The 22,547-nt window shown below is 38.1% G+C and overlaps 1 protein-coding gene across 1 annotated transcript in view; it reads right to left on the reverse strand.

Annotated features, from left to right (window-relative positions):
* Positions 1 to 20,531, reverse strand: part of LOC145994692 (uncharacterized) — an 817,464-nt gene extending 796,933 nt beyond the window's left edge. Inside the window, exon 1 of the mRNA XM_083130852.1 lies at positions 20,132 to 20,531. The gene's annotated coding sequence lies outside the window, so the exon portion shown is untranslated. The remainder of the gene's footprint in view (positions 1 to 20,131) is intronic.
* Between the last annotated feature and the right edge of the window lie 2,016 nt (positions 20,532 to 22,547).

Genomic DNA, 22,547 nt, shown 5'->3' on the forward strand with positions numbered 1-22,547 from the left:
GATCTCCAGGCAATTCTAAATGCACAAAATGGCTCTTATAAGCTATCCCTCAAATTGTATACACAATATAAGAAGCCAAACGCTACAAAATTTATACACCCCCACGTAACAGAAACTGTACCTGTATATTCAAATTCAAATTCAGACAGAATAATAAGCAGATTGATGGATCAATTGAATATTAAACACTCTGAATTTGCAGCAAAAGAGTCTGGATGGACCCTATGTGGCTCTCCACACAAGTTATATGTTAATATTTCTGAATTCAGCCCATTAAAAGGATCTACATATCTGCCATTACCTGACAATATTAAAAACAGAAGAGCCGTGGTTAATATTGAAAATACCGACCAGAAATGCTTTTTGTGGTGTATATTAGCTGTTTTGTTTCCAGTTTCAAGGCATCCAGAGAGAATAAGTTATTACAAACAACATGAACATGATTTTGACGAGGCAATGGAGGGTTTGGAATATCCAATGTCTGTTCAGAATATTGATAAATTTGAAAAAAGGGCCAGGCACATCAATGGCAAGCAATTATCTATTAATGTATTTACTTGTTCCACTGGCAATTGCTTGATAGCACCTCTCAGAATCAGTACACTTGATGATGAATCTGCAATTCCGATTGATCTGCTCTTAATTGAAAAGGATGGTACATATCATTACACTCTGATACATAATCTTGAAGCTTTAGTGAGAACACAACTAGACAAATATAAAAAAATATTCAAGTTGTGCAGAAGATGTTTAACTGAATTTGATGGTAGAAAAATGGTGAATGGTGTTTGTGAAGAGAATGCAGAAATTGCTAAAAACAAGTTAATTGAGCATCTGAAATACTGTGGCAACCATAAACCTGTTCATATGGTGATGCCCAATCCAAGTGAAAATTGCAAATTCAAAAAGTATGAAGCCTTGTTGGAACACCCAGCATATATTGTCTGGGATTCTGAATCAAATCTCAAATCTCTTGCATTCTGTAGCCCAGATCCCGAAGAATCTTCAAGTACACCATACCAGCAACATGAACCTTCCAGCTTTTGTTATGTGGTTATACGGGATGGTGTTGTTATTAAAGAATATTCATACAAGGGACCAGATGCCATCAAAATATTTGCACATAGAATAGAAAATGAGTGCCGTGACATAGCATATAACATCTTATTAAAATCAAAGCCTATGTTACCTTTAACAGAGGAACAGATTGAGGATTTCAACAATGCAGAAAAATGCCCGGTATGTGATTGTGAATTTTCAGATACAAATATCAAGGTGAAACACCATTCTCATACAGATGGTCGATATAAACAGGCCCTGTGTAATAGCTGTAATATTAAGATCAAGAGACCAAGATTTATCCCCATATTTTGCCATGGAGCATCCAATTATGATTTCCATCATCTGATCAGGTACGAGGGGTTTGAGAAGCAGAATTTAAATATTTTAGCTGAAAATGATGAGAAATATATATCTATTAGCAAGATAATTAAAGTTGATGGTGTTCCTATTCACATAAGATTTCTTGATTCTTACAGATTTTTATCTGCTAGCCTGGCTACACTGGCCACTCAATTATCTGATGATGACTTGAAAATCACACGTGCTTCGTTTCCAAATCAGGACCTGAAATTAATTAGGCGGAAGGGTGTATATCCATATGACTATGTTACAGATTTTTCTAAATTTGATGAGTGTTCCCTGCCACCACAAGAAGAGTTTTACAGCAGAATCAGAGGATCTGGAATCACTGATGAAGATTATCACCATGCCCAGTTGATGTGGAACAATTTAAAATGCAAGACATTTCGTGATTATCACAAGGCATATTTGAAACTTGATGTCACCCTCTTAGCTGATATATTGCAGGCATTCAGAAAATCTTCTATGCAAAATTATGGACTGGACCCAGTGTATTTTTACAGTGCCCCGGGTCTAGCATGGGCCGCAACGTTTTTGAACACCAAAAAGCAATTGGATCTGATCCACGATCAAGATATGTATCTGTTTATGGAGAAATGTATAAGAGGAGGGATGGTGCAATGTTCCCAGAGATATGCCAGAGCAAATAACAAGCATATTATGCTGCCTGATTATGATCCAGCACGGCCATCAAATTATATAGTGTATGTAGATGCAAACAACCTCTATGGTCACGCTATGATGCAAAAACTGCCATATGCAGGGCTTGAATGGGTTGAAGATTTCAATATTGAGGATCTTAAGAATTTTGATGACAGTGAATATGGCCTCTTCTTAGAGGTTGATCTGACAATTCCTGATGATTTGCACAATAAATTTTCTGATCTGCCCCCAATTCCCGAGGTTCAGTGCTCACCTGGCTCTAAACAGAAGAAGCTCATGATGACTCTGGAGCCGAAACAAGGCTATGTCATATATTACAAAAACCTCCAGTTCCTGATGAAACATGGTGTCCAAGTGACCAAAGTTGGAAAAGTCTTGAGGTTCAGGCACTCAGAATGGTTGAAACCATACATTGATACAAACACGGAGCTTCGAACATCTGCAAAGAGCCAATTTGATAAGGCCTTGTTTAAATTGATGGTGAATTCTGTGTATGGCAAAACTATTGAAAATGTCAGAAAACATACCGATGTTAAAATAATTACTGACCCCAGCCGGAGCAAAAAATTGGTTGCAAAGCCCAACTTCAATTATAGAAGAATTTATGATGAGCACATGGCACTTTTCAACATGATGAAAACAAAGATCAAATTTGATAAACCTATTTATGTAGGGGCTGTGATATTGGAATTGTCCAAATTACATATGTTAATATTGTATTATGATGTACTGAAACCTTTTTATAAGGATCGTGTAAAATTATTGTACATGGACACAGATAGTTTTATTCTTGATATTCAAACAGAAGATGTTTATCAAGATATGGCACAGCCTGAATTGTTTCAATACTTTGATACCAGTGAACATACAAGAATTCAACCCCACAACAAAAAGGTGCCTGGCAAGTTAAAAGATGAGACATGTGGTGATGCTATTGTAGAATTTGCTGGGTTAAGTGCCAAGGTGTATAGTTTTAAAACATGTAGTGCTGTTGTCAAAAAGGCCAAGGGTATTGGCAGAGTTACTGTGGAAAAAGATCTTGTATTTGAAGATTATAAAAATTGCATCAAATCCCAGAGTTCAATCAGAACATCAGAAAATAGAATTCAGAGTGAGGATCACTTGTTGACTAGCAATATTGTAAGAAAAGTGGCCCTGGACCCACATGATGATAAGAGATGCATTTTATCATGTTGCATGCATACTCTACCATGGGGGCATTGTGATTTGAAAAATGGCAAACAATGCCCAATTACAGAGCATGATTTGAAATAAATAAACATGCCTATGAACTTATTTGGGTTCAAAAAACAGGCTATTATGGACCTGCCAACACCACAACCCTCTTCTGATATGCTGTCTAAACTGAGTGGCTTGTTAATTATTCATCTGAACAGCATACTTACAGATAATGATGAAGAAACAGGCAAAATATTGTACATATTTAACAATAATTTAAATCATTACCAATTACCTGTAGGTGGGCAATTGCAATTTATTACAACCCCTGAGGGTGATGTTAAAATTTCAGTAGGGAGAAATATTTATAGAATTAAGCACTCAAACATGGTTTCTGGCACTGTATATACTGTTTCTGCTGGTGACTGCTTATATATTGAGGTCCCGGGATCATATGACAAGCTTATACCCTTTTTTATAGAATTAAGAATCAGATACTCTATAATAAATAACCATTAAAACAAAATGCCTAATGATATATTTGGCCATACAAGACATGAAGATCACAGTGATGAGATTCTGATGCTTGATGTCAGAGTCAAGAAATTAAGAAGTGATTTACAAGCTTTACAGACCACACTCAATGCCAGTCTTCAATTAGAAATTACAAATTTGCAATCACAATGCATGGACCCTCTTCTTAAAATTGATTCTGAACTCAAAGTGCTGCTTCAGAAATATACTGATTTGGCCACATCAGATAATTTTCAAAGTTTAGAAGAAGCTGTAGCAGCTCTCAAGCCAAATTTAAGACCCAGGCCACCAACTCCGAGCAATTGAAACAGCAATTGGAAGAGCAGATAAATAATGTCCAGGCACAGCTCCAAACAATTGTCAAAAGCATAAAATCACAAGAAGATTTTGATCTAGTGATTTCCACTCTGAAAGAACAGATTCAATCACTCCAAATACCTAATCTGGATCCTCTGCACAATGCCATAGCCGAGGTTAAAGAAAAAATTGAGACGCTTGAAAATTTTATGAACAACTTGCCATCTTCTGATGCTTTGAATGCAATAACTCGGAGTGTAGCAAATATCAAGCTGCAACTTGAAACATATGAAGATTTTGGAAAAATTCAAAGTTCCATAACCCATCTTGAGGGTACAATAGCAGCAGTGCAAAGTGATTTGGCAAATGTACTAGAATCCCGATTGCCTGGAATTGTAGATACCCTTGTCAGTGTCCAGCACCAAATCACAAAGCTTGAAAACCTCAACACTGAATCTGAGCTATCTCATTTTCATCACTTGATCGATGATATCCAAACAAAACTTGAAATTTTACAGCAATCCACACCCACTCAGGCAGATATAGCCCTGCTCCAAAATGCTATGCAAAATGTGGCTGATGCTTCTGAATTAAACAATGTAAAATTGGCACTTGAATTTTTACAAAATACAGTATCAAATCTTCCTACATCACAGGAACTTAAAAATATTAAGAGGGCAGTGAATCGCATATTGAAATCAGAAGATATCAAGAATATCCAAGCAGAGATCAAACATCTCACTCAGACAGTGGCCACTCTACCAACGAATCAACATATTAATGAACTGCATGCCTTGTTTGAGGATATCAGAAGACAGGTCCATGATCTTACTGCTCAAAATTCAAAATTGGCAGTTGTTGAACATTTGCAACAAATTGTAGCTAATATCAAGCAACAGCTAGGGACCATGGAATCCAATCAAGCAAATGCCCTGTCTGTTTTTGCCACCCAGCTTCAAGAGATTGTGCAACAATACAAGAAACTTGTTGTGGACGTAAAGATCAAGCCAGGCCATGACGATGTTGTTAGGACCATCAATGAGCACCTTGAATCTGTAACAAGCAGATTGCTCACAGCAGAAAAAGAAATAACAGGCATAATCGAGAATCCAAAACATACAGTAATTCTTGAATTGTACAGCATCCCCAACAAAGAATATGATTCACCATTTACACCAGGTGGCAAAATATATATGCTGTCCCCTGCACAATTTTATTACCAGTTTTTTGTTGGGGGCACATTGAGACCAATCAAGATCAAATATTGGCTTCAACCACAGGCACACCACTACCCCACCTTATCAATAACAAATGCTGACAACAAAGTAAAAATCACCAGTGTAGAGTTAGAGGATTTTACAGATCCCAATACATTAGAAACAGCCTATGCTGAAGATGATGGCTCTCTGGAATTTAAAATACAAATAGGGGACAAATTATATTTAGAAAATCCTGCAGTCTCAGCTGCTGAACACCCCATAGTTGCAATATTCTTGTTTTCATATTATGTCTAGAGAAATTATTGTTGATGAACTACACAGACAAGCCAGACATAATTTTAAGAGACTCCCAGTAGTCACAAAGGGCATAGATGATTTATGGCAGAGCGACTTGATTGAGTTGTCAAGTGGACAATTGAAAAACTTAGACAAAATCAACAAGGGCTACAAGTATCTACTCACTGTAATAGATACATTTTCAAAATTTGCCTGGGCTGTGCCACTCAAATCCAAGACTGGAAAATGTGTTACAGAAGCCTTCAGGACAATCATCAATCATTCAGGAAGATCACCGCGCTATTTGCAAACAGATAATGGCAAGGAATTTTATAATTCAGTGTTCCAACAATTTATTAAAAGCCAGGCAATAAAACATTACTCGAGTTACAGTGACCTCAAAGCCTCAATTGTAGAGAGATTCAACAGAACCTTAAAAAATCTTATGTATAAACAATTTACACTTCAAGGTAATTATAAATGGATTAATATTCTTCCAGAACTTCTACATAAATATAACAACTCGGTCCATTCCACAATCAACATGAAACCCTCTGAAGTAACTTCATCTGATGAGCAAAAATTGATCAGGACTGTTTATTATCCTAGATACCAGCCAACAACAAGAAGGGCCAAATACAGGGTGGGCGATCAAGTAAGAATCAGCAAATATAAGCACTTATTCAAGAGAGGCTTTACGAGAAACTGGAGCACCGAATTATTTACAGTAGTTCAAGTTAAACCCGGGACCCTTAACACATATATAATAAAAGATCACCGAGGAGAAATTCTCAAAGGCAGGTTCTATGAACAAGAGCTCAGCGAAACTAAACAGCCTGACACATATCTCATAGAAAAAATTATCCGCAGAAAAGGCAACAAGTTACTTGTCAAATGGCTGGGTCATCCGGAAAACAGCTGGATCGATGCAGACAAAGTGATAATATGAGCACCTGGGATGTTATAAAAAGGCTGCCAGAACCTGAACAGCAGATTAAAAGAAATGGCAAGTTGCTGCCTGAAAATATTAGATGTCTTATTGTTGGGCCATCTGCTTGTGGTAAAACTACACTAATGGTTGATAATTTTTTATTGGCACCCAACTGGTTAGACTGGAAAAACAGGCACTTGTATGTTTTCTCTAAGAGCTTGGAACAATTAAAATATCAGCAGCTAATGAAGCTATATGATGGATTGGATATTGCCACTTTTGAACCAGATGTTAAGCCACTCCATGACTGTCTCGATAATTCTGTTGTTGTGTTTGATGACATTATACTGGATAATCAAAACAAGGTTAGAAATTTCTTTACACAGGGCCGACACAAAAACATTGATTGCTTCTACCTGGCACAGACTTTTTCTAAAATACCGAAGCAGCTGATCCGAGACAACAGCAATTTTATATGTGTGTTTCATCAAGATCATACCAACCTCAAACACATACATGATGAATATGTAGGTGGGGACCTGAGCTACAATGATTTTTCCAAATTTTGCAGCAAGTGCTGGAACCAGGACAGTTATGGGTTTGTCACAATTGATATGACAAGAACACCTAACACTGGCAAATACAGAAATAAAATCAACGATTTTCTAGACGTTGAAACATATATAAATAACCATGAAAAGGCCAATCATTGATGATCTTAAGTTAAGAGATTATCTTGTAAAAAGATTTAAGGGATGGAAATCAGAGAACCGAGGAATTTATGAAAAACACAAACAAACAGAACAGCCTGTAATTGATGCTATTAATAATTTAGGTAAGAATATCAAAACTGTTACAGAGCAGAATCAAAATTTGATCACAGAGCTTGTACCCGTAGCTGCCAGGAACATATTAGATTATCCATTCACCCCACTTTCCAGTATTCATACACCTAGTCCTATTGCTCCTAGAAGAATTGAAGCTACTCAGGATCCTATTGAATTGGGTCTTCTTGCTCAAAAATATTTAACCACACCTAAAGACAATAAAGATGAGGTGTTTGGCTTATATGCTGACACAGAGCTTGATGGCAGTATCATACATAGAATTGGTAATTTCAGAGTAACTTTTATGGGGGATGATATAATTGTATATTCAGAATCTCGTCTCGGAGAAAAAGGTGCTTTTGTTAAGTACACCGGAACACCTGGGTTGTGGGAACTGATGACTAGGAAAAGGCCTGGCAGCTATACAGATCAAGATTATGATTATTACAAAGAAATATTAATAAAATCAGATGCTCTGTACCAGAACAATGATCCCACACAAAAAAGAGTCAAGTCTAGCAGTGGGGCAAAATACAATAATTTAATCAAGCCCATATGGTCACAAATTAAGACTGGCAGTGGAATCAAACAATACAACACCCTGCCTAAAGAATTTGTGTGGGTTGATGATGTCAGGAAACTTGTAGATAGGTTATTGGTGATAGCTGGGGAGGAAAATGCTGGGAACCACAATTTTTACAATGAAAAGGTTGGAATTATGGACATGATAAGCACCAAATTGTCTAATTTTATAGTGAATGACCCTAAGGGGATTGGATATCTTATAAAAATTATTAATACTCTACCCCCCAAATTTTGGAATATTTCTGAGGGTCGGGGCCTGGTTAATGACATTATAAACAAGCTGTCATTTGAACTACACATTCCAGGCTATCAGTATTGTGGTCCAGGCACAAAATTGGACCATAGATTAAACAGAGGGGACCCTGGTGTTAATCCCCTAGATGCTGCTTGTAGAGACCATGACATAGCATACAACACACATACCGACCTTGACAAGAGACATGTTGCAGACAAGAAATTAGAAGAGGCTGCATTTGGTAGATTTGTAAGCAAAGATGCTTCTTTAAGTGAAAAAATAGCAGCATTGGGAACCACCATAGCTATGAGCACCAAACAAAAACTGGGGTGGGGGTTGTGAATATATATATAATAAACCTACAATGAAGGCCAAGGGTGTTATGTATCAAATACCTTATGCAGGTCTCAAATCTCTTAAAACTATTGACAGTCTCTTGACCAAAAAGCAGCGGAAGAAAAAAAGCTCTTGTCTTGCAAAGGGGCATGGTATGAAATTGTTGCTTAGTACCCCCCAATTAAAAAAATTACAGCAATCTAGAAGAAAATCACATGTGGGGGGATTCATATTTACCATCCCGGCCATCTTAGCTGCTCTCGGGGCTGTTGGGAGCTTGGCCGGGGGATCAGCTGCTATAGCAAAAACAGTAATAGATGCCAAGAAGAATAAGGCAGAATTAGATGAGCAGAAGCGACATAACCTGGCCATGGAGAAAAAAGGCAAAGGTGTTAAAAGAGTCATGAATAAGTTTAAAAAAAACAAGAGCCGCTTACAAACCAAGATATTGAAGCTTTAATCAAGCCACTGGGCATCAAAAATTTTAGAGGTGTGTACATGTCTGATTCTTTACCGGAACAACCACTCAACAAAGAGTGTGGCATTGTTAATTTGGATGAGTACAAAAATCAGGGCACTCACTGGATCTGTTATCTTAAATATTTAAACAATGAGGCATTTGTGTTTGATTCATTTGGAGGTGTTCCACCTGAAAATTTAATAAAATATCTAAAATCAGCTAATCTTTATTACAATAATGCCCGTGTTCAAAATTTCAAAGATGTTAATTGCGGACATTTGTGTTTATCTGTTCTCAGATACATGTCTCAAATAAATAAACCATCAATTGAAAATTTTCAAAAAGCCTTGTGGTATCTGAAACATCATGGGGGTATTCCATCTCACCAGCCAAAATTCAATATTGAAACTCAAATTGCATGATGACATAGTGTATCCCAAAACAATAGCTCTCAGAGCATTTTATGGCATGTACTTGATCCCTAATATTACGCACCACAACAACAAAATTGCAGTAGGGGATCAAAATATTGTCATCACTCCAGGGCAGTATAATCTATCCACTCTAAATGCTCAATTACCCAGAGGTGTGGTGTTAAGTCAAAATTCTGTCACTCACAGAGTAGAGATTGTATCTGCTACAGAAACAGTGGATCTGGGTACTATAGGAGAGCTGTTAGGATTTGAGAACAACACAAAACTTGAACCAGGCATCAAACACACTGCTATAAATATACCCAAATTCTTAGCCATAGAGACTCTGAATATTCACTGTAATGTGGCCGAGGGTATGATCACCAAATCAAATGGCATAGGCACTCACAAACAAACCGGCATCATTGCAACATTCAAACCTAATTCCGAATTCATGGAGCCCATCATCTACAATCCATCCCCAACATTATATTTTCCTGTGTGCCATAATAGAATAGATTATATTGAATTGATGGTCACTAATGAAAAAGAAGAATTAGTTGATTTTGCTGGAGCCACAACAACTGCTATCATAGAGATTAACATTTAAATAAAAATACATACAATGGAAAATATTGAGAGTTATGAGCTACAATCGTTCCCCCCAAACAGGAGGACATTTGCAAATTTAAATCAACCCAACACAGAGATTGAGGTTGATCTTGATATAGGGGATGGCTTTATACACCCCCACAGAGCAGATCTATACATCAAATTTGATGTTGTAAAGCTCGATGGAACAGATTATCCTGCAAATTCAAATATAAGACTGGTGGACAATTTTGTGCCGCATCTGTTCTCTGAAATTGAGATCAGAAAGCATGGCGTTGTTATAAACAGAGTGGATTATCCCGGCATTACCTCCACGGCTTTGGCTACATTAAAATTATCCAAAACCGAGGCTTCATACTACAGAATCGGTGGATTTGAAGCTGGTGATAAAATATTAACCAAGAGCCACACAGTGCTGTTCCCCATGCGCCTGTTGCCAGGATTCTTCTCGGATTACAAAGATATTATGTGGAAGGGTGGGTTAAGAATTACATTTAGAAGAGCTGCAAATGATAACAATGCTTTGATGAGGTACAGTGCGATAAACCCTACAGGAGAAGCTCTGCCCAATACCTTACCTGATGAGGGCAAATGCATTATTCAGACTATGGAGCTAAGAATCCCGGTTGTTGAATATGAGGCCAGTTATGCTCTTAAATACAAAGCTGATATAATAAAAAATCCACAGATTCCTCTGCAATTTTATACATATCAATGTGTACAGAAGCCCGCATCTGGTACTTATTATGAGTTTGATGCCACAAATTCATTCTCCAGTATTCAATATGACATGCCGGATTTTGTGGTGGTTCTGTTTCAGACTGGGAGACACAACAATCAGGAAAAAAATTCAAGTAAATTCGATAGCTGCAACATCAAGAACATTTATCTTAAAAATGGCAGAAATGAGGTCTTTCCTAGAGAAAATTACAATTTAGACATGTCCAAGGATGATTTCCTCAAATTATATGAGGCTTTTTCGGCTTTCAAAAGGGTCACTACTGGCAGTACTGATATGTATTACTCACCAGATGAATTCAAAACACAGAGACCCATGTTTGTAATCAACACTTCAAAAAGAAAACAGGTTGTAGTGAATGACAGGACAAACATTAAAATTATCTGTGAATTCCATGAGGCTTTACCTGAAGACACCATTTGTAGTGTTATTCTCATAGGTGAAAAATCATATGTTTATGATGTAAGAAATGAGAGAGTCACGGAGCAATTCTAGAAGAATTACATTGTTTTAATATTAGATAAACAAATTGAAGCTGGTATCCAATTGAACTTAAACCAGAAATAAATATGTGTGTGTGTGTGTGTGTGTGTGTGTGTGTGTGTGTGTGTGTGTGCGTGTGTGTGTGTGTGTGTGTGTGTGTGTGTGTGTGTGCGTGTGTGTGTGTGTGTGTATGGCCTAGTTTTAAGTGTGGCTACAAGAGGGGCATATTTTTAACAAATTTATGGACAACAATCTCTCAGAAGTGCCTTTTATAAGTGTAGCCTCATCAATCTGAGGGGGTCATACTTTCTCATGGAATCCATGAGGGCATTTTTACAAAAATCTTGGATTAAACGGGGGTTCCACACTTGAACAAAAAACTCATATGGCCATGTTGAGCAAGTTTTAAGTGTAAGCAAATCTGCTAGAGGAGAGTTCATACTTTCTCGGGTTTATCCCACCACAAACACCACTACTTCCCAACTGTAACTTCTGGATCCCCCACTGCACTTAGTGTATTTCGTGTCTGCGCAGTTTGCACTACGTATGAAGCGGTGTACAGTGTGGTTTATGGTCACATGACACGTGCTAACCAATCAATGAACGTTGAAAGCAGCAGGCAGGCATTTGTTCAATTCTGAACTTGAACACCGCTCTTCTTGTGCAACGTCTACTTGATTGACAATTTCCTTGCACCAGCCTGACACTGGGGTGCACTTGCACTACACCTAGTGTCAAAAAGCGCAGGGAACTAGTGGTGACAAGTCGTACCCTTATGGAGAATTCACACCGAAACGACAAGCGACTTGTGTCGCTTGAAGGTTTCATCAATCGAACGCAGGCTTGTTAGGCCTTTTATGCTGCTACGTAGTGAAACGTTGCTGCTGAGATTGGCTCGTTCCCAAGCGGCATGTGTCGCTTCAGTCACTGAGGATGAAGGGTGATAAGCCCCACAAAGAATTATACTGGTAGCGATTCCGGACGCCAGAGCCTCGTTAGTTTGCAAAATACAGTCTACGGTGTAATACATGAAAGAGAGGTTGACATTTAAGCATGGGCGGAGTTTGAGCTTTTGCTTTGAGGGGCCAGACTCTGGGAGAAGCATATGATGTACCTGAGGGTTATTGAATATCCCCTAGTTTGTAAAGGGTCCGGAGGCCTTCCCCCGGAAAATAAAAAACAACAACTTAAAAACACTTGAGTTCTAGGCCTTTTAGATTTGAAAATGTTAAATTTCCTCGCTTAAGTAAACAAATATTAATTAGTATATTGGTTGTCAGTTTTAAAAGAAGCAAAACAGTACGATTATTGCATTTTGCATTTCATTATTTTTTTATTGATACAATACTCGTATTAGCTACTTTAAAAAAGTTACGGTACAATAGTAAGCTTCAGAAATTTTAGAAAAATTAAATTGAAAAGTTCTTTTGATGCCTCAGCAGTAACTGTTGACTCAAAACAAAGTCATTTTACGTTTTTCTTTCTTCAAACTGTACACATCAATCAAATCGTCTAAGATCGGTTATTGCGGCACAATTACCGCACATGCCATCATGCCAAACGTCAAGATTTGCGATATGGCTTCATAACAAAAATGTAGTAACTGAACTTAATCATGTGTTATTTTTTTAGTCTTTTTTTAAGTTGGGGGAGCCAGCCCCCCTCCCCCCGGCCCCTCCAGAACTCCGCCTATGCATTTAAGTGTGTTCAGAAAAGGTTACCCCTTACACCCCTTGATGCATTTCGAGTTCTCTGTGCGCTCCCCTCCTCCTCACCTCGATTACAAGGCGACAGCATAACAGATCATAAGGAAATTATCAGAGAAACTGAAACAAGTACACTGCCATAATAAACAACAATGGCTGTAAACACTTCCGCATATCTTTACATGATTATTTTCCTTACCGCCAAAAGCGTTCTCGTAGCCTTCATGTTGAAAAGAAATGCGCAGAGAAGAAAAATTCTGTTTTAGAAGTTGCAGCACGTAAGCCCCAGTTCGAACCACCTTTCACCATATTGGAATAAGGTTATGTACATGGGTGGCCCCTTCAGATCGACAAGCACTTAATAGGTACCTCCATAAAACAGCCCGTGAGTCGGATCCAAAACTTTACCTGGAATTGAACGAAAATATACCCACGATTTGCTTGAAGCTCTTAACTCCGACGATTTCAAGGAAAAGAACGCAATCTGAAAAAGGACCTTACTTTCTGTACACGTGCATGTAGGCATGAAGTGTATTAACAGGATAGAAATTGAAGAGTTTTAATTCAAGGTAACTAACTAGCTCTCTAGCCTTCTTAAACCCTAAGGTTTATGGCTGCAGCACCACAAGCCTTCCATCTGTCCATATCCTGGGCAAGATCAATCCAATCTTTTCCATCCTTACCGATTTCCTTTAGATCCGTCATCCTTCCATTATCGTCTTGGCCTTCCTACAGATCTCTTACCATCAGGTTTCCCAACAGGATTTATGTAAACTCTTATTTCCTCTCGCATTTGTGCCCCACGGCCTGCCCACCTAAGTCGTCTTGATTTAATCATTCTTAATAATTTCTGGACATGAATACAAATTATGTACTTCTAAATTATGTAACCTTCTCCACTCATCTGTCTCCTCATCCCTTTTAGGTCCAAATATTGTTCTAAGGATTTTAATTTCAAATACTCTTAATTTATGTTCCTCTTTTGATGTAAGGGACCAAGGCACTTAATTCAAAGTACTTTTACGTTATAGTAAGCAGAATGTTGGGTAAAATGAAGTATGTTAACACGATAGAAATAGAACATTTTAAATTCAAGGTACGTTTACTTTATTGTACGAAAAATGTTAGGTAGGTACGAAGTGCAAATTAACACGATGGAAATCGAAGCATTTTTACTCAATGTAAGTTTCGTTTACGCACATTAAGGCTAATCGGGACTGGACCTGCAGTTTAAAGTGGCATCCGACCCACTATGTGCCTCCACCGGGTATTGAACCCGGGACCCCTTGATTACAAGGCGAAACGCTACAACTGCGCCATCGGGATGTATTTTACTCAATGTGCGTTTACGTTATTCTAAGTAGAATGTTACCAGCTCAAATATCTCATCTTTGAATTGTGTGACGGTTGCATCCAACGTGCATTCCATAAGAGTATGTGGAACAAAAGCTACATTGTTTTTGGGAACAGATTTCCAAGATTGGAACTTTCTTTCTCGTAAAAATTCCATCATAGATACTAATTATTTTGAGGGGATATCAGATAAAGAAAGCTGAGATGTTCAATATTCCTGGCTGAAGTTTAAGGAGATATATTATCTTTCATAGTCTCTCGCTCGTCTAGTGAGATCCGAAAGCTCGAATCCCATATCGTTGTTACTTGTAGCGGAACACTAAATTCCTGTGTTCTAAACACAGAACTCAAAATGCATCAAATCATGGTCGATGCATTTTGATGCATCAATTGACAAAGTGAAACGTGAAAGTTTGATTTCCTTCAAATGATCTCGACTGATCTGAATCGATGCATTGATGTTTCTGGAGCCAATACATTTGTGCCAATTGACCCACTTTGAGTTCTGAGCGCATGTTGCTGATACCAAAAGTATCACATGCAGGTGGCGAATCCTGCTAGCTTAGATACAGCAACTACTGTATTACTTTCTCAATGTATCCTCGACTTGTAACTTCATGCCAAGAGATGGCAGTCTGAAATATACGTAAATACATAACCTACTACGCAATCGTGTTGCGTGAACTTTGATATATGTTGTAATGATTCAAGTTGTCATTACTGCTGTAAATAAGATATTGAATCATTCTTGACTTTTTTAATGTTGTACTTATTGTCATTCTTATAAGGATTCAAACTCTTGGTTCTGATTTGTGCCTAACATAGCTCATTAAATACTTTATATTTTCACGTTCAGTAATAGTCCTACTCAATGCATTAAAAATCCACGGCATATAAAGTTACATACAATACAAAGTATTTTCATAACATTTTCCCGAGGATGGCAACTTCCCCTTCATGACTAAATCACATCTGCATCTTTTTTTAAGTTGAAAATGACAGTAGCTCATGAGTAGAAAATGCGACAACAAAGTTGTTTTATTTTCAGGGATGTGTGGTGTCCTGACATTGGCAATTCAATGCAAATTGAAGCCAGACTGTCTGCATCTGAGATATCGAGCCTTCCAATCAAAGCCATCCAAAGAACACGACAAAGAATGCTAAATCATGACGAAAATGACCTTGAAGTTAAGATCTGCAATACTTTCCCCTCCACAGTTGACACAGGGGGAGTATGTACCTTGATTTTATCCTTCGTGTTTATCTGCATTTACCTCAGAATCCCAAACTGAAACTTTCAAATGAAGCCTATCTTACAAGTTGTATATGGTCACGTTTATTTATAAAGAGGAGGAGATCGGTGTCTTGTATGGAAAGAGATTACCAAGTGAAGTAAGTGATGTTGGATAAACCTGACCTCTTTTTTTTACCCCTCTACAAGACGAGGACAATCACGAACAGCCATGCTTTCTCTGAGATGACCCTGGTAGTTAGAGAAATAAAGACTCGTGTTCACTGTCAGTAGTATTGTACTAGCAGGGGCGGCTTAAGGATCGGGCGAACCCCCCCTTGATTAGCGCCAAAACCTTATTTTTGATTACACGAGCGTAGCACTTTATACACAGAAATGTTAATCGGGACTGAGCCTACAGTTTAAAGTGGGATCCGAACTACTATGTGCCTCCACCGAGTGTGTGGCTATTGGTGTCCCGAGAGAACGTACCAGTGACAAAACGAACAACTTGGGTTTTCGCGACGAAACGTACCACTCAGATAAACACCTACCTAACTTCAAAATATTTACTCCGCGACAAAACGTGCCACTTCAAGGAAAACTAACTTTGGCCTTCTGATCAGTACATTATGCACGTGTAGCTCCACGAATCATGCACGGGTAGCCCCACGAACCATTGACGGATAGCCCCACGAACCATTCACGGATAGCCTCACGAACCATTTCCGGTAAGGTTAGGTTAGATTAGGTTCGTAAAACAATGCGATACAGCTTTTTTTAAAAAAATTCAACTTACATCAGAGACAATATTCTTGCTGCTAACATAACTAAAATGAAAATTTAAAAAAAGACGAAAAGATAAAACAAATGAAAAATGTGAACGACAGCTTAACCGCAGCTGATTTTAAACACATCAAAAAAGCTATATATACAGTAATTTTGCCAGTCCAAAGCCTGGATAAAGTGAGATGGAAGTCAGCATAAGTAGAGAAAACCGTAAAATCGTAATTTCGGTAAATGATTTTTGATTCCGTCCCATCAAGTGGTACGTTTTGTTTCATCGCAAATATTTTAAGACTCATTAGAAGACCCTTCGCAGGTAGCCGGTCAGGTGGTAGGTACGTTTTGTCGATGATACGTTCGGTCGCGTATTCGTGGCTATTGGTCTTAAAAAGAACAGGATTTGTTGTTGACAAGAATTAATTAAAAGTTATTGCTGCATGACATAATAAGTATATTGCGAAATCGTGTAGCAATTTAAGCTAAGAGAATACTGCTGCCTTGATATCATTATGTAGGTATTAAATACATACATACCTACAATAAACGTGTACTTTAACGGCTATTATTTTCGTCATTAAAACCGTAAATTAAAAACATGGTCATGCTCTTTTATTGGAGGTAGGTGGCAAGTAAGGGCCCCCAAAAATCCACCTCACCTGGGTGAAAATTTTATCTTGAGCCGCCAAGTGTACTAATACATTCAAAAATTGCTTGGTACGCGTATTTCCTTACTTGCAATGTTTTGCAGTTGTATTACAAATGAAGCAAATACATACAATAAAATATGCATTTCAGAGCATGATCGAAACTTCAAACTTCATCGCTGTATTCCTTTTAAACGATTCTTTAATTTCCAAAAAACAATAACTAAGGACACGAGGGAAGAGAGAGAGAGAGAAATATGATTCATAGCAAACAACCTTGCAACATCGAGAACATTGTTTTAAAAATGATCGGACAGATGTCAGCCCAATTATTGTTATAGCTCAGTTAACCATACTTATTTCAATGAACTGGTGCTAATTCAGTCGCATTTCAGCTAAATGCAATATTTCCTAGTGCCACTTTTGAAATAGTGCTTAGTCAGGAACGGAATGCGTTCAATAATCCCCTAACACGGATCGAAACCTAGACCCCTTGGATATTAAGAGACATAAATAAGATTTAAATTTTGCAGTCTGTTATCTGTCAGTTCCAAATATCTAGGTGATAATCGTCGCATTGCGTGTTTGACATTACACAAATGGTGCCCAATAATAACCCCCTTGTCGGGAAGGGAGGGGAGGCGAGGTCAAGACTGTTGTTGTATTTGCACTGTGTCCCTTTTCTGCCACTTCGGCTAATGGCTACGATGGGATGAATGTTGACTGGATAAAAGTGCTGAAGAGATACACATGGACGCACGCTGGTACAAACACAGTAGTACATTCATGCTTTACTCAAGATTAGGGGTTCCCAAATGAACTCTTAAGCGCACTCTCCCTGAGTGTTCCCAGAATCCTCACAGAATACTCAATGCCCAGTGTATTAAAAGGTAAAGTGCTCCCCTGTGCTTAGCACCACGCCATGAAGGCGTATAGGGGACACTTTCTTGATCCGGTCTTGAGAGGGGGTGATTTTAAATATATTTTACATGGCCATATCATACTACCCTTCTTATCATCATTAGCGCTCCGACAAATTACTCCATACCCCATATTGGCCAACACAGGCATAAGACTATTGTATCTGTTTTATCAGTAATATTATTAGTCTGAAATATTTATATAATAGTCTATAATTTAGTGTAATTTTCAGCCATTTTGTTAGTATTTCTACAAATAAAAACTTACAGTTCATATGTCAATTTTGGAAAGTAAACATCTAAATACGAAGTTTCTTTTCAAAGTCAAAACCCATTTCAACCACATACAATATTTAAGGAGGTCAATGGAACATGCAAGGAACATTTGGATTCATAAGTAGCAAACGACCTTGCAACATCGAGAACAATGTTTTGAAAATGCTCGGACACATGTCAGCCCAATTATCGTTATAGCTCAGTTAACCATACTTATTTCAATGAACTGGTGCTAATTCAGTCGCATTTCAACTAACTGCAGTAAAATAGTGCTAATCAGAAAGGAAATTATTAGTAAATTTTGTGTAGTAGTTATCAGTATTAGCCAATAACAAAACTAATTCATAAATAAAAAGACATACTTTTGCACATAATATTACAGGTTTTGTGGAAGTTTTCAAACTGAAGATATAATATGGTACTATATCAGCTATATCAGGATATAGAAATTGTGAAGGAAATTAAAGTAACAAGGCTAAGGTGGTTGGGGCATATATACCGAATGCCAAATAACATGGTGTGTAAGAAGATCACATTTACGAATATGGATGGGAGAAGAAGAAGATTTGATTTGGTGAAAGACGACCTGAGTAGACTGGGAATTAGGAGTTGGAGAAGGAAGGCTGTGAATATAGATGGATGGCGGAAGATTCTGAAGGAAGCCAGGGTCTGTGGTGGACTCTATAGTGTCAGGAGAGAAGAAGAAGAAACTGTATAGTGTCAGGAAAGAAGAAGAAGAATTACAGTACACAAAATAAGTGTGAACATATAAAACACTTCTGACAGAAGTTTATAATATCAATTAATCTGTGATGCAATAACATATATATATATAAAGCCAATATCTTCAAAATAGTTTGTGTAGAGCAAGTTACTCAAGTTGTAATTTTTAGTACAGTCACAGGCACTTCTGGATTGTAATAATCCCATTGTAAGTCAATGGAATAATTACAACCCAAATGTGTCCGTGACTGTACGTGGGCATATTTTAGTCCTTCCAGGTTTCCCAGGCGTGCGGGAACTCTGAAGATTCTAGTCTAGCGTTTTTTGAAAATATGTTGTTTGCTGTGATGATATATTTCCAGTTTTAATAAAGTATCTCTGGAAATGTAGGCCCTAACATTTTTTTTAGTATCGCAACAATAGATGTCGTAACATATAAGAAGGCACGAGCTCGTAAAGTGGTAGACTTTCGAAAAAGTTACCGAAGTTCCTACGTTCGAGTCTTCATCGATTAGACAAAAGTTGCATAAAATAAAAGTGACGGTAAATAACAAGAATACAGATAAAGACACGATATTTACACAAATGCCACACACACACATTTCTAATTTTTGTTTACATTATGTTAATCGGGACAATGAGGATTAAATTAAATGAAGCACTATGAACAAAGTGCAAGGCTGACTATGCACGCTTAGAGTCAAGGTTAAGTTCTGCAGTTCGCCCTTGCACGAGCATAGTGTTTGTATTTTAGCACGCGGTTCAACTGAGCATTACTGTGCTATTAGAAATGTACTTTTAATGGAAAATGCGTGGTGGTATCTTAATTTACTGTTGTCAACTGACAATTGAATGTTACTCTTTGGCGTCTTGGTAATGGACTGATTGCTTCATTTTAGACGTCAAATGGGGTCGTTATTTACTAGCGTTAACTAACTGACTTGCTGATAGTTGTGAACGTCTCGGGTGGTCCATTACCAACTCGCCTTTTTTTTCTTCTCTCTATGCCCCCTGCCCGAAATCTCCCACCGAGGAGCTTGTCGCGGCATGCTTTCCTTGGACGTGTCACTGCTCCCACGAACACGCTGCACTAGGACGAACAACATGGACCCACGTACCTTTTGGCATTCACACAGTGTCTACGTCCTACAGGGTGAACATAACTGACATGCCACTCAAGATTACACTTGTCAAAATGACCCTAACACCTTCATCATAGTTCCCAACATAACGAGATCATACACATGTTACAAGCAAGTACTAGTCGGCTGGACACTTACCTTATTATGTTGTATCAATGAATTGAATCCCCTAATTCAAAGGCACATATTTTCACGTTGCACCAACATAACACAACACAAAAAATGTGCAGCAACACAAAACACAATGGTTTTCTTGGTGGCAATAACAACAACACGGTGATTCTTATTAACCCCGCACTTTCATTACAAGTCGAACACACCTCCACCACAACACACACGATATATTTCCTTCCACTGTGTCAGAAAGACGCGTTAAGCAGCAAATTCGGCTCACTTTGTCGGCGAAACGTACGAAATAACGCCGCTTTTCCACGAAACAACACCGTGAACTTCGCTTCCAAACAGATGGACGCGGCAGCATACAGATGTAGCTTTCCCAAGTTACCGCGTGTGGCGCTGGCTGTCCGTCGACCGCGGTTTCTGTCTGCTAGGCGGAAGAACCAAGTAGAATGCTTGCAGTAACGGCTTCACAAGCAGAAGAAAACGCGCAGTGTTGCCACGTTTCTTCTTGCGGGAGCATTATTAACATTCGTGTTCCACATTACTGGGTTTTGTGGGGCTCTACCTTGATGAAGGTTATGAGGTAAAGCACACACATCTTATTTCCTGCACGTGCTTACAAAATACGAAACTTGTTATGTTGCTTTCTGACGTCACACATCGAATCTTGGACAGTACTTTGAGCGTTGCTTCTATATTGGAAAGTACGGTCTTATCAGGACTACACTGGGAGTAAAACAATAGGGCGGCAGAATTATATTCGCAGGGGGCGCCTTGAGTAAAATACCCTCAACTCACTCAACCCCTACAAAAGTTAACTGGATCGGCTAGGCGGAGGTGGCAATATATCTTGCACTTGAGTGAACCAAGCCCAGGTAAAAATGCAGGCAAATTGATGGGACAACGCCTTTTCATCCTTAATCATTCAGTAACTCTGAGCAAGTCTCCATTGTAGAAAATCTACTCTCTGAGCTATACCCTTGTGTAGACTCCCTCTTGCTGATGGGTGATGCAAACTGTGACTTCTTAAAACGCGAATCAGACACCATGTATTTAAAAGCAATTTTTAACACATTTGGCCTGACTCAAATAATCGACAAACCCACTCGAATCACAGCAAATAGTAGGACACTCTTAGACTTCATAGCAATAGATAATACTGAACTTGTTCACAGGTCGAATGTTGAAAACCCTATAGGCACCTCTGATCACTGTCTCACATATGTATCGTTGGTTTGTGAGAAGCCCATAAAGCAGATGAAATACGTTACATATCGTGACTTTTCTAATTTTGATAGTGATAAATTCGAAAATGATATGAAAGGCGTAGATTGGGAATTGCTGAAACCTATCCATGATATTGAAGACAAAATAAACTATTTTAATTCAAAAATCATCAGCGTCTTTGAAATTCATGCACCTTCTAAAACGGCAAGGGTAGGTAAAAAATATACTCCATGGATCACAGATAATGTAAAACTAGTAATGAAACTCAGGGATAATGTCTTACATAAATTTAAACGAACAAATAACCCACACGACTGGCTACAATACAAGGATCTCCGTAACTTCACAACGTCAATTACAAGGCAGGAAAAGAAAGCATATTTCACATCCCATATAAACAGCAGAAATATGAACACACGTGGTACCTGGCAAAAATTAAAAGATTTAGGTATTGTTGATAAAACTATAAATAATATTGATGCCCTTCCATCTAATCTTAGGGATGCAGATGTTATAAACAACCATTTTGTTAGTGTAACACAGAATCTCAATTTTTCTGAAACACTTATCCAAGAACAGTACAATTACTTCATGACAAACAAGAATGTGAATACCACAGATTTATGTTTCACAATTAAAACAATAACAGAACTTGACATATATAAGGCAATACATAGTATACACTCAAATGCAGCTGGAGCTGATAAAATCACAGTTAAAATGTTAAAGTTATCGCTTCCCTTTGTACTACCTGCACTAACACAAATCATCAATTTCTCTATCTGCACTGGAGAATTTCCCTCCATATGGAAGGAAGCTCACGTAATCCGACTAGCAAAGAAGAAGAATATTCAGTCTTGATGACCTCAGACCAATAAGCTTGCTGCCTGTTGTCTCCAAAATTATTGAAAAAGTAGTGTGTCAGCAACTCACCAAATTTGTTGATGCGAACAATATTTTACCAAAATTACAGTCAGGTTTTCGCAGTAAACATAGTACAGCCACTGCACTCACAAAAGTAGTGGATGACTTCCTTCATTTCATTGATGAACGGAGTGCAGTCATACTAGTCCTCTTAGACCTCAGCAAAGCCTTCGATAGTGTACGGCATGATCTACTTTTAGCTAAACTCAGATATTATAACTTAAGCCCATTAGCAATCAAGTGGTTCAACTCGTATCTTACAGACAGACACCAGAAAGTACAA

Source organism: Lepisma saccharinum, chromosome 11 (genome assembly GCF_977018435.1).
Source record: "Lepisma saccharinum chromosome 11, izLepSacc3.1, whole genome shotgun sequence".
Classification (NCBI taxonomy): domain Eukaryota; kingdom Metazoa; phylum Arthropoda; class Insecta; order Zygentoma; family Lepismatidae; genus Lepisma; species Lepisma saccharinum.